This window comes from Scyliorhinus canicula, chromosome 10 (assembly GCF_902713615.1).
Source record: "Scyliorhinus canicula chromosome 10, sScyCan1.1, whole genome shotgun sequence".
Classification (NCBI taxonomy): Eukaryota; Metazoa; Chordata; class Chondrichthyes; order Carcharhiniformes; family Scyliorhinidae; genus Scyliorhinus; species Scyliorhinus canicula.
In genome coordinates, this window is record NC_052155.1 from 97,654,748 (window position 1) to 97,669,229 (window position 14,482).

Sequence of the window (14,482 nt, forward strand, 5' to 3'; positions counted from 1 at the left end):
TGGGCCCACCCGCAATTCTCCACCTTCAATGGGCCGAGTTCACGTGTGCTCTTACAAATCGTGAACCTGGAGTGGTGGCTGCTAAGAGAGAGAGTGAGCATATGGACCATATCCAGCATTGCCATACTTAGCCACGAGCCATGCCGCTGGCTGGGGGGGAGGGGGGGGGGTGGCTTCTGCCATGGATGGGGAAAGTAGTGCGGGGTGGCCAGGAGATGGGCTATGGGGTCGGGGTGGACGGGTACACAACATCATTAGCTCAGCCGGAAAGGCCGTCATGCGACTTCGCTTGCCGCTGACAGCCCGCTTTAAACCTGGTACCCTAGATCATTTGGCTGACACCTCTGGGGCACCCCCCTGGGTGTCCTCTGGCCCCAGCCGACCCATCAGCTGTATGGGCGCTCCAGCAGAAACTATCCCATCTTTTCGGCCCCGATCAGTGTGTGTGGTGGGTGTATTGCTTAAGCATGGCTGCAGCTTGTTAGCTTTGCGAGTGTCGATCACGGACCCTGCAAAGCCCACACCATTTTTCATGGGAATCGATGGTGTTCCACGGGGCACTGGTGCTAGTCTCTCGCTGGTAGCGGAATCGCTGCAAGTTTCCCACCGATTTTACTGACGTGAAAGTACACGGATTCACTCAGAAACGGAGTATCCAGCCAGCTATCTTTCAGATGCAATGTTAAATCAAGGCCTCCATATGTCTGTCCAGGTGGATGCATATAAAGCCACGTCACTATTTCAAAGAAAGGTAGTGGAGCCACCCTCAATGAACTAGCCAATATTTATCCCTCAATCAACATCACAAAACAAAAGCTGATTATTTGGTCATTATTGCGTTGCTTTATGGGAACTTACTGCGTGCAAATTGGCATTTGCGTTTCCTACCTGCATTTCAAAAAATCCCTCACTGGCTGTAAAGCACTTTGAGATGTCTGGTGGCTGTGAAATGCATTGTATAAATCAAAACCTTTCTTTTGCAAGATAAAACATAGTGGCAGTCATCTGCATGCAGTCTTTTTGTTCCATTGTTTATATTCCCTTCCCCATTTTATGATAATGAATTTTATCAGAAATGGAATTTGTTGTGAAGGATCATTTAATTCAACAAATGTTTGCAACAGAAAAATGTCAATAAGGCAGCATGCATGGTATTGTGTATTACATAGGAGCTGCGGGGTACATCTCTTCTAATTATCTTTCTCGTTACTCCTTTATTGAAACCAGTTGCTCATCCTTGGATATAATCACTGATCGGCCATCATAGCAGAATTAATTCCCTCCTAAAATTTTCACACAAATACATTTCCCTAATAAGGTAACTGGACAAAAATCAAGATTAGACGCAACGTGGGGTTTTCCCTTCCTTGAACCAAGGAGTTTCCATTTGTTACCTATCCTAGAGCCACAATGGCTGGAGCTGTTAATTCTGCACATCAGGGCATAGCCTGAGAATTTCTCACCTCATTCCCAAGTCACACATTTTGCACAATCTTCTGGAGGCAACTGGGGTCTTGGTCACCGATTGGATAGTCTGCTGCATCTTGTGCCAATCAGGCACTTAACAGGCCAGCAGTGGCCTTTACCTGGAATCAGAGTCACTGGGACTATGTACAACATAGTTGTTTGGGAGGAAGTTCCAAGATTTTGATCCAATAACAGTGAAGGAGGAACAATATATTTCCAAGTCAGCATGGTGTGTGGCTGGGAGGGGAACTTGCAGGTGGCAGTGTTCTCATGCAGCTGCTGCCCTTGTCCTTCTAGGTGGTAGAGATTGCAGTTTCGAAGATGCTTTCGAAGGTGCCTTGGTGAGTTGCTGCCAGTACACACTGCTGGAGGAGGGAGTGAATATAAAGGTGGTGGATGGTGCACTAATCAAGCGGGCTGCTTTGTCCTGGATGATGTTGAGATTCTTGAGTGTTTTTGGAGCTGTGCTCATCCGGGCAAGTTATCCCATCACACACCTGACTTGTGCCTTATCTATGGTGGACAGAATTTGAGGAGCCAGGAAGTGAGTTACTCTCTGCAGAATTCTCAGCCTCTGATCTGTTGTTATAGCCACAGTATTTATATGGCTGGTCTAGTTCAGGTTCTAGCCTATGGTAAACTTCACAGTGTTCAGAGTGGGAGATTCAGCAATTGCAACGTCATTGAATGTTAAAAGGAGATGGTTATATTCTCTGCTTTTGGAGGTAGTCATTGTCTGACACTTGCGTGGCGCAAATTTTATTTGTCACTTCTCAGCCGTAGATTGAACACTGTCCAGGTTTTACTGCATTTGGACTCAGTTTCTGAGGAGTTGTGAGGGGTGCTGAACATTGTGCAATCATGAGCAAATTTCCCCACTTCTGATCTTATGATGGAGGGAAGATTATTGATGAAACAGCTGAAGCTCTTTGAGCCAAGGACACTACCCTGAGGAACACCTGCAATGATGTCCTGGGACTGAGATGATTAAACACTGTAGCCATTGTCCTTTGTGCTTAATCTGATTCCAACCAGAGGAAAATTTCCCCCCTGATTCCCTTTGACTTCAGTTCTGCTAGGATTCCTTGATGACATACTCTGTCAAATACTGTTTGGATGTCAAGGGAGTGACTCTCACCTCATCTCTTGAGTTCAGCTCTTTTGCCCATGTTTGGATCAAGGCTGTACTGAGGTCAGGAGCTGAATGGTCCTGGTGGAACACAAATGAGTGTCACTGAGCAGGCTGTTGTTGAATTAGTGGCACTTGATATCACTTTTGATGATCTCTTCCATCACATTGCTGATGTGACGGTGTCAGTAAGGAATAATTGTTATCAAAGATGTGGAGATGCCGTCATTGGACTGGGGTGGGTGCAGTAAGAAGTCTTACAACACCAGGTTAAAGTCCAACAGGTTTGTTTCGAATCACTAGCTTTCGTAATACAGCTCCTTCCTTCATCAGGTGAGTGATGACTTACCTGAGGAAGGAGCTGTGCTCCAAAAGCTAGTGATTCGAAACAAACATGTTGGCCTTTAACCTGGTGTTGTAAGACGTCTTACTGTTATCAGTGGTAAGAGACCATTGTGTGTCTTGCTGCAATTGCCCAAAGCATGACTATGTAAATGAATAAATGAGTATCTGAATGTGATGTGAAGACCTTGTGAGCAGGTGGAATAATAAGAGTGATATAAGAAACATACTGGCTGTGTTGTAGTTTTAGATATTAGACTTTAACAGAGCAGTATTATTATTAGCATGTGCCGTAATCACCAAGCAAGACAATGGCTTCCGCAATGGATAAACAGAACCCTTATACTGAATTTTGTCAGGGACAGTCTTCAGTGAAGTGAATCATTGATTGGGGTGCACCACAACTGCAGTCTGGGTTCCCTGCAAGGCATCATTTATGCCGATTTGCTGCATAAAGCATTGGCCAGTGTGGAAACGGTTGCAGAATGCCCAATGTTGGTGTGGCAGTTTGAAGCCAGGTGAATGGGCTGTGGGACCTATGATGAGGAAATGGTTTTTAGTAGTGACGTGTTGTTCCATTCCTGCTGCCATAGGACCACTGCCTTGGCAAGGTGAGAAGCATCCAAGGATTTTGAAGGAAGTGAAATGGAAATTGCAGGGGTGCTGGCCATAATCTTCTAGTCTTCCCTAAACCTAGCGATGGTGCCAGAGGACTGGAGAATTCAAATGTTACGCCTTGTTCAAAAAAGGGTGTAAGGAAAGCTCTAGCAATGACAAACCAGTCAGTTTAACATTAGAGGTCGGCCAGCTTGAAAAAATAATTATTTGGGACAGAATTAATGGTCACATGGGAAGATGTGGGTGGATTAGAAAGAGCCAACATGGTGTTCTAAAGGGCAATCATGTTTAACTAACTTACTGGACTATTTAAGAAGGTAACAGAAAAGGTCAATGCAGGTAATGCTGTCGATGTGATGTATGTGCTTTATACAACAAATGGTTCAGGTCTGGTGCCTGGAAGTGTCCTGGAGGTAGGTTTAATGAAAACATCCAAGAAGACACCAGATAATTATTTGAATTAAACAATGTGCAATGATACAGGGAAAAGACATGGGAATGAAATGAAGTAATGATGCTTGTTTGGTGTGCAGGCAGTGGGCCAAATAACCTCCTTCTGCGCCTTAATGATTCTGTCATTTGTTGCCATACACTGGTGGAAGGTGAGCAGCAGGTGGATTGATAATGTCCTTCTGTAGCAGCAGGCTTGTGTTGGTTTAAACATTCTCCAGGAGCTTTCTTGTTACAATCTCCTTATATGATGCAGGGGCTGGTTTAGCACAGGGCTAAATCGCTGGCTTTGAAAGCAGACCAGGGTAGGCCAGCAGCACAGTTCAATTCCCATACCAGCCTCCCCAAACAGGTGCAGAATGTGGAGACTAGGGGCTTTTCACAGTAACTTCATTTGAAGCCTACTTGTGACAATAAGCGATTTTCATTTCATTTCATTTCATTGATTGGGGTGTGCTACATCTGCAGCGTGGGTTCCCTGCAAGGCCCCACTTGTGCTGATTTTCTGCACAAAGGCCTTGGCCAGTGTGTAAATGGTTAAGGAGTCCCCAGTGTTGGTGTAGCAGGTTGAAGCTGGGTGGGCGGGCTACAAAGCAACAGAGCAGCGAATTAGTCACCACTGATCCCAGCCCAAACTTTCCGAGTGCAAAGAATGCAACCTGTTATGTAGTTTCATTATTATTTAGACATTGTAAAAAATTGAACCATATAATTGGAAACAAATTCAATGTCCTGCATACCTATTGCAATATAGACACGAAAATGTACAACAAAAGAGAATAAAGACTGTCTGTACTATACGTGCTGCTTCACTGAAACTGCACAAGAGTAAAGTATTTTGGGTGCTCAATGCTGCAAGAATAAATCCAGGCCCGTCTCTTATAAATTTACCATTCTTATGCATCTTCTAAAAAAACCCTTTGACTGCTCTTTCCTTGCAAACTATGGCTCCATCTCTAGACTCCATTTCCTCTCCAGAGTTTTTGAATGTATTGTCACCTCCTAATCCATGGCCATCTTTTCTGAAGCTCCATATTTGAATCCCTCCAATCATATTTCTGCCCTTGCCGCAGTACCAAATTGACTTTTCTTAAAGTGATAAACATTATCCTGTTTAACTGTAACAGAGCCAAACTACCTCCTTTGTGTTCTTGACCTGGCTTCAGCCTTTGAAATGGTTGACCATACGTCCTCTTCCAATGCCTCTCCACTCTTATCCATTTGGGTGAGGCTGCATTCGCCTGATTCCAGACTTATTATTTAACTGTAGGCAGGGTATCAGTTGTAATGAATTCTCTTCCAATGCATTGTTACCTCTGGTGGCCTCTGAAGTTCTATCTTTGGCTCCCTCCTATTCCTTAGCTACGTGCTGCCACTCGATGACACCATTCAAATTTTCACATTTATGCTGACAACACACATCTCTTTTTTAAAAATTTAGAGTACCCAATTATTATTTTTTCCAAGTAAGGGGCAATTCAGCATGGCCAATCTATCTAACCTGCACATATTTGGATTGTGGGGGTGAAACGAACAGAATGTGCAAACCCCACACAGACAGTTACCCGAGGCCTGGATTGAACCTGGGTCGTCAGTGCCATAGGCTGCAGTGCAAACCACTGCGCCACCATGTTGCCCTAACAACACACAACACTATCTCATCATCATCGCTCTCTCTCGCAATCTACCCTGTCTCAAAGACATCAGACTAGGGTTCCAACATCCAGTACTCAACACAGTAAGAAGTCTTACAACACCAGGTTAAAGTCCAACAGGTTTGTTTCAAACACTAGCTTTCGGAGCACTGCTCCTTCCTCAGGTGAATCGCCTGACCAGTGCTCCGAAAGCTAGTGTTTGAAACAAACCTGTTGGACTTTAACCTGGTGCTGTAAGATTTCTTACTGTGCTCACCCCAGTCCAACGGCGTCATCTCCACATCAGTACTCGGCAAGCAGACATTTCCTCGCATTAAATATTGTGAAGGCCAAAGCATTTATCTCAGTCCCCACTACACACTCTTTCCCCTAGCTATGACTGCGTCCCTCTTTCTGCCAGCAATCTTCAACTGAAACAAACTGTTATTATATATGACCCTGGGGTGATCTTACAGTCTCATATTTGCACCGTTACTATGACCACCTATTTCTACCTGCTTAACATCACCTGACACTAGCCTTGCCTCAACCAATCAGCTGCTGAAATCCTCATCCATACCTTTATTACTTTAGACTACACTCTTCCAACAAACTTCATGTTGGCCTCTCACATTCTATACTCCAAATGTCTGTTGTCCCTAACTCATACTAAACTCCATTCACTTATCATCCCTGTGCTAGTTAACCTTCATTGACATCCAGTCAGGTCTGTCGCAATTTTAGAATTCTCATCCTTACTTACAAATCTCTCCATGACCTTCCCTCTGTAACCTCCACCAATCCCCCAGCCCTCTCAGCTATCTGCACTCTTCTAATTCTGGCCTCTAGAGCTTCCACAATTTTTTTTTGCTTCTGTGCTGCACCTGTGCTCAATTTGGTGGATGAAGTCAACCTGTTCACAGGGCGAGGTGATGGAGTGGGACAGGGCATCCGCAATTATCAGCTCATTGCCTGATGTGTATACTAACTCAAAATCGTACCTTTGGAGTCAAAGGAGAATGCGCTGACACCTGGGCGTCATGTCATTCAAGTCCTTATGAATGATATGGACCAAGGGTCTGTGGTCAGTCGCCACTGTGAATGTTGGTAGACCGTAGACGTAGTCATGGAACTTTACAACGCCGGTTAGGAGGCCCAGGCACTCTTTTTCTATTTGGACGTACCTCTGTTCAGTAGGAGTCATGCCCCTTGACGCATAAGCAACTGGAGCCCAGGATGAGGAGTCATCCCTCTGGAGGAGCACCGCACCAATGCCGCCCTGGCTTGCGTCTGTGGAGATTTTTATTTCCCTGTCCAGGTCAAAAAGCGCTAGTACCGGAGCCGTGATGAGCTTTGCCTTTCGCTCTAGCCACTCTGCTTGATGTGTGGGTAGCCACTAGAATGCAGTGGACTTCTTCACCAGATGCCTGAGAGCCGTGGTGTGTGAGGCCATATTGGGAATGAACTTTCCCAAGAAGTTCACCATTCCGAGGAAGCGTAGTACCCCCTTCTTCTCTTCCGGGGTCTTCATGGGGTTAATGGCCTTGACCTTGTCCCAATCTGGTCGCACACCCTGCTGGGATATCTGATCGGCCAAGAACTTGATGGTTGACATGCCAAAGGAGCACTTGGCCTTCTTCAGCTTGAGGCCGTTTGCATGGACATGTCAAAAGACTTGTTTGAAACGAGATATGTGTTCCTCGGGGGTTGTGGACCATATGATTACATCATCTCCGTAGACACGCACACCCTCAATGCCCTCCATCATCTGCTCCATGATCCTGTGGAAGATTTCAGAGGCTGAGACAATGCCGAATGGCATACGGTTATAACAGTACCTGCCAAATGGTGTGTTGAATGTGCAAAGCTTCCTGATGGACATGTCCAGTTGTATCTGCCAGAAACCACGCGATGCATCTAGCTTCGGGAAGAATTTGGCATGTGCCATTTCACTGGTCAGTTCCTCCCTCTTCGGGATCGGGTAGTGTTCCTGCATTATGTTCCGGTTAAGATCTTTGGGATCTATGCATATGCGCAACTCACCTGAGGGCTTCTTCACACAGACCATCGAGCTGACCCAGTCAGTCAGTCCGTCACTTTAGAGATTATACCCTGGTCTTGGAACTCCTGTAGCTGTGCCTTTAAACGTTCCTTCAGAGGAGCCGGCACTCGGCGTGGTGCATGGATCACAGGCCTGGCATCAGGCCTGAGTAGGATCTTGTAGCAGTATGGCAGCATACCCATTCCACAAAACACATCCGGGTATTGTGCCAGGATGTCATCAATGTCAGCCTGAAGACCACATTGGAAGAAGACATGGCATGGACTTGCTGTACGAGATTGAGTAGCTTGCATGCATCGGCACCGAGCAGGGATGCCTTATCAGGCTTGACGATTTTGAATCGCAGTGTGACATTGATGGTCTTGTTGGAGACTAATTGATGACAAGATCCTAGTGCAGTTATGGCATTGCCATTATAATCAAGGAGCTGACAGGCTGGTGGAAGAATTTTGGGTTGCTTTTTAATGCGGTCAAAATCAGCTTGAGAGATGAGATTGGCAGAAGCACCAGTGTCCAGCTTGAACGGGATGCTGCATTGGTTAGCGTGTACGACAGCACGCCATTCGTCCGCGGAATCCACATTGAGGATAGATAGGCGTCTTGCTGAATTTGAGGAGGCATATTCGCATGTAGTGATGATGCCCACACGATATGGGGACTCCAGGCAGTCGCCCTCTGAATCCATAGTGCTACCAGGATCAGAATCCAGTAAACCTTGCTGTACAGGTCAAACGTGCTTGAGTTGGAACTGGGATCGCTGGCCCTTGACTGGTGGTGCAGACCTGCACAAGGCTGCATAATTCTAGGCTTCCCGCAATTTAAACATCGCCTGCCTTTTGCAGGGCATTGCTGCTTTAAGTGGGCGGTGCCGCAGTTCAGGCACGTCATGACGTTGATGTCATTACGCTCCATGCGTCGTCGCACATGCGCAGTGCGGTCAGCCAACGTTCGCACCTGCGCAGTTTGGTTTTCGGCCGCTTCGTTCTCCCGTTCGCGTTGTGCATGCTTGGGGCCCCGGGAAAAGCGGGCAAAATGGCCGCTTTCATCGATATTGAAGCGCTGCATCCGGGCGATGGCCTGTACACTCTGCCTCGTGGGAGGCAAGTTTTTCGTATTCTGCCGATTTGAAACGGGAGTACCGATTTCTCGCATGCTCATGCACTATACACGTCTCGATTGCGACTGGCAGGGTCATGTGCTTAATTTTGAGGAGTTGCTCCTGCAAGGAATCAGAGTGCACCCCAAACACGATCTGATCCCTGATCATGGAATCAGCGGTTGCACCATAATTGCAGGACTGCGCTAATATACGGAGATGAGTTAGGAAGGATTGGAAAGGTTCATCCTTACCCTGAAGGCGTTGCTAGAAGATATAGCGCTCAAAGGTCTCATTTGTTTCAACTTCACAGTGATTGTCGAACTTCTCCAAAACGGTCTTGAATTTGGTCTTGTCCTGGCCGTCTGTAAAATTAAGCGCGTTGAAAATCTGGATGGCTTAGTCCCCCGCAGTTGATAGGAGCAGTGCGATTTTTCTGGCATCGGACACATCCTTGAGCCTGAGGCCTCAATGTAGAGAAGGAACCTTTGCTTGAAGACCCACCAGTTGGCGCCGAGATTGCCGGAGATCCGTAGCTGAGAAGGGGCCTGGATCTTCTCCATGCCGCTGGAAGGCACTTGCTGGTCATCATGGAATCACTCGAGGTAAACCACTTAGAGATAGTAGACTACTGGCACCATGTCGTGCTAACTGATATATACACCCTGACTGCCACTACAGTTACCACCAGTGGAAAGAGGCAGAGTGTTGATGCCTCGTGTGTTTTATAGTGCAAGACCACCTTCTAGTGTTCTGCCAGGTGATTGGTTGTGTTCTGTCCTGTGTGTTGATTGGCTTTACTGGGTGTCTGTCACTGCCTGTCTGTATCTCATTATGTGCATGAGTGCACATCATGACAGCTTCAACATTGCCAAGCGTGCTTTAAACTGTTTAGGCCCGAAACTCTGGAATTTCCTACAAAAAGCTTTCCTTTCTCTCTACTGCTCTTTCCTCCTTTAAGATTTTCCTTAAAACATACCTCTGTGGCCAAGGTATTGCCGATCAGCCATAATGAAGCTTGGTGTCAGCTTTTGCCTTAAAATGCTCCTGTGAGGCACCTTGGGGTGATTTATTATGTTAACAATGCTGTATTTACCTTGCTACATGTTCAATACCAAAATGATCCTTTACATTTGTATAGATAGCCTATAGATATGTATATTAATTCTCAGGCTTCTACACAGGTTGTTGATACAGCCACACTCGTAGCAAAGTGCCCTTATTCTACAAACCTTTTCACTCTTCTTTGCTGCACCCTTTGCAATGAGATAAGGAATTATCTGAATGTGTCGGCCGAGGGGAACTAGGGGCCAGATTTTGTCCACAATGGAGGGGCTCGCCACCGCAACAAAGAGCAGAAATAATAATAATAATAATAATCGCTTATTGTCACAAGTAGGTGTCAATGAAGTTACTGTGAAAAGCCCCTAGTCACCATATTACGGCGTCTGTTCGGGGAGGTCAGTACGGGAATTGAACCTGCGCTGCTGGCCTTGTTCTGCATTACAAGCCAGCTGTTTAGCCCACTGTGCTAAACCAGCCCCTGAAATGGATGAAAATCCCAAGTCCCGCCCAGAACACAGCATTTTCTATTTTTGTGAGGGTGGTACTGGAGTCGGGCAGTGCATGTTACATGGACGCAACTGGCCATTAAAACATCAGCTGCCTCCACTGAAGTGAGATATTGATAGGCCAGGGGTGTGAAGCTGGTATGTGTAGATTAGGCCAGGGTAGAGCTGATCTGAAGTTGGTGTATTTATTTGGTTAGCCATGCAATGTTTGCAATGTTAAGACACCCCTTTGGATATAATCCTGGGACACCTCTTGGAGCAATAAGGCACTCTGCGGTGTGTCAGCCACCATTTGGGGCAGGTAAGGCCCGCTTTGAAAGAGATAAGATATCCTCTAGGATTATTAAGAGTAAACACGATTGTGTTTAAAAATCACATAAACTATTGAAACTGTCAAAGCCGTAAAGGCATTTAAGTCAACTATGGTTTAAATTTACATTTTCATACAAAGAGCTCTCAAAACAAGCACTGAGATAATGACAACATAATTGTATTTCTTTTTAAAAAAATTTTTTTTTTATAAATTTAGATTACCCAATTATTTTTTCCAATTAAGGGGCAATTTAGCGTGGCCAATACACCTACTCTGCACATTTTTGGGTTGTGGGGGCGAAACCCATGCAGACATGGGGAGAATGTGCAAACTCCACATGGACAGTGACCCAGAGCCGGGATCGAACCTGGGACCTCAGCGCCGTGAGGCGGTTGTGCTAACCACTAGGCCGCCGTGCTGCCCTATAATTGTATTTCTGATGTGGAGTTAGGAATAAATATTGACCAGGACACCAAGTAAAATCCCTCTGCTCTTCTTCCAAATGGCGCAAAGATATCTTTATGGGGGTAGATGGGGCCTTGGTTTAACATGTCATCTGAAAGATGCAGGACTCTCTCAGTACTGGCAGTTTGGACTTTAATGCATAACTCCTGGGGTGGGACGTGAACGCACAACATTCTGCGTGAGAGATGAATGGTACCTACTGAGCCAGGGTTAACACTTAATTCATTCATTCATTTGATCATTCATGCATGATCTGTCTGAAAACAGGTCCATGACCCATTATCTGCTGATATTTTATCCCAAAACCTTTTCCTCAGCAGTCTTTTTTTTAAATAAGTGATAATTTGCCATTGTTTTCCACTCTTAATTCTGAAAAGAAAGATAACATTTAGATTCACATGGCCTGCCATCACTAGTATAACTCAGCACATCATTTTATTTTCAATCTTGAGCACTGCTTTGTTGATGAGACAACCTTGGTGCTTCTCAACCCTGATTGAGTGGTAGCGCTCAAATGCTGTCATTTGCAATGTTTATGAGCCGAGAGAGAGAAACAATTTGTATCTTCAACTGAGAAAATAGTCCTGATGTCATATGTATGATTTTGTATAATTTTGGTTTCTTCAAATATCTCAAGATCGGAAAGTGCACCATTTGTTTTCCATGCTCCGGCGCTATAATGTTTTTGGGAGTCGAAAGCTGTCACAAAGCTATTGAGTGATGTATAATACCACTCTGTCAAATAAAATATAGTTTTAACATCAGTGCACATGAGATTATATTGACCAGCATCACCAGTGTTAATACTGGTAATATAAATCTGCACCTATTTTTGAATGCTAAAGCAGCTTTATAGAATTCCAGTTACTTGATTAATCGAATAATGGAGTATTTTGGAAGGATTTTCCACTCAGTGCACCGAGTACAATTGTGGGTGTGAAAATTGGCATTTTACCCGACTCAAGCAAGGGAGGATTTTATGCCAAATTGCCTGCTTCCCATCTCATTAAATATCTACGTACAGAAAACACGCTGGGTCGCTGGTGGGCAGCCTCTGATTTGCCTGCTGTTGGCTCATTCAGGGATCACATTCCCTCACACTGGGATCACTGTTTCCTCACTCTGGGATCACTATTCCATCACTATTCCATCACTCTGGGATGACTATTCCATCACTCAGGGATCACCATTTCCTCCCTCTGGGATCACCGTTTCCTCACTCTGAGTTCGCCGTTTCCTCACTCTGGGATCACCGTTTCCTCACTTGGGGATTATTGTTTCCTCACTCTGGGATCACCGTTTCCTCACTCTGGGATCACCGTTTCCTCACTCTGAGATCGCCGTTTCCTCACTCTGGGATCACCGTTTCCTCACTTGGGGATCACTGTTTCCTCACTCTGGGATCACTGTTTCCTCACTTGGGGAACGCTGTTTCCTCACTCTGGGATCACTGTTTCCTCACTCTGGGATCACCGTTTCCTCACTCTGGGATCACTGTTTCCTCACTCTGGGATCACTGTTTCCTCACTTGGGGATCACTGTTTCCTCACTCTGGGATCACCGTTTCCTCACTTGGGATCACTGTTTCCTCACTCTGGGATCACCATTTCCTCACTCTGGGATCACTGTTTCCTCACTCTGGGATCACTGTTTCCTCACTTGGGGATCACTGTTTCCTCACTCTGGGATCACCGTTTCCTCACTTGGGATCACTGTTTCCTTACACTGGGATCACTGTTTCCTCACTCTGGGATCACTATTTCTCTACACCTTGGTAAACTAACATTATATTCTGCAGCCTCTCCTTCCTTCCCCATCTATGGTATGCACTGTTTGTACAGCATGAAAGAAACAATACTTTTCACTGTATACTAATACATATGACAATAATAAATCAAATCAATCAAATCACACTGGGATCGCTGTTCCCTCACTCGGGGATCACCGTTTCCTCACTCTTGGATCATCGTTTCCAGACTCTGGGATCACATTCCCTCACTCTGGGATCACCGTTTCCTCACTCTGGGATCACCGTTTCCTCACTCTGGGATCACCGTTTCCTCACTTGGGGATCAATGTTTCCTCACTCTGGGATCGCCGTTTCCTCACTCTGGGATCACTATTTCCTCACTTGGGGATCACTGTTTCCTCACTCTGGGATCACCATTTCCTCACTTGGGGATCACTGTTTCCTCACTCTGGGATCACCGTTTCCTCATTTGGGGCTCACCGTTTCCTCACTCTGGGATAGCCATTTCCTCACTCAGGGATCACCGTTTCCTCACTCAGGGATCACCGTTTCCTGACTCTGGGATCACATTCCCTAACTTTAGGATCACTGTTTCCTCATTCAGGGCTCACAATTCCTCAGGGTATCGCCATTTCCTCACTCTGGGATCACCGTTTCCTCACTCTGGGAACACCGTTTCCTCACTCTGGGATGGCCGTTTCCTCACTCTGGGATCACCGTTACCTCATTCGGAGATCGCCGTTTCCTTACTCGGGGATCACTGTTTCCTCACTCGGGGATCGCCATTTCCTCACCCAGGGATCATCGTTTCCTGACTCTGGGATCACATTTCCTCACTCTGGGATCGCCATTTCCTCACTCAGGGATCACCGTTTCCTCACTCAGGGATCATCGTTTCCTGACTCTGGGATCACATTCCCTCACTTTGGGATCACTGTTTCCTCATTCTGGGATCACATTTCCTCACTCAGAGTATCGCCATTTCCTCACTCTGGGATCACCGTTTCCTCACTCTGGGATCACCGTTTCCTCACTCTTGGATCACCGTTTCCTCACTCTTGGATCACCGTTTCCTCACTCTGGGATCACCGTTTCCTCACTCGGGGATCACTGTTTCCTCACTCTGGGATCACTGTTTACTCACTCGGGGATCATCATTTCCTCATTCTGGGATCATCGTTTCCTCACTCTGGGATCATCGTTTCCTCACTCTGGGATCACATTCCCTCAGTCCGGGATCACTGTTTCCTCATTCAGGGATCGCAATTTCTCAGGGTATCGCCATTTCATCACGCTGGGATCGCCGTTTCCTCACTCGGAGATCGCCGTTTCCTTACTCGGGATCACTGTTTCCTCACTCTGGGATCACCGTTTCCTCCCTCTGGGATCACTATTTCCTCACTCTGGGATCGCCATTTCCTCACTCAGGGATCATCGTTTCCTCACTCTGGGATCACATTTCCTCATTCAGGGATCATCGTTTCCTCACTCTGGGATCACCGTTTCCTCACTCTGGGATCGCCATTTCCTCACTCTGGGATCGCCATTTCCTCACTCTGGGCTCACCGTTTCCTCACTCTGGGAT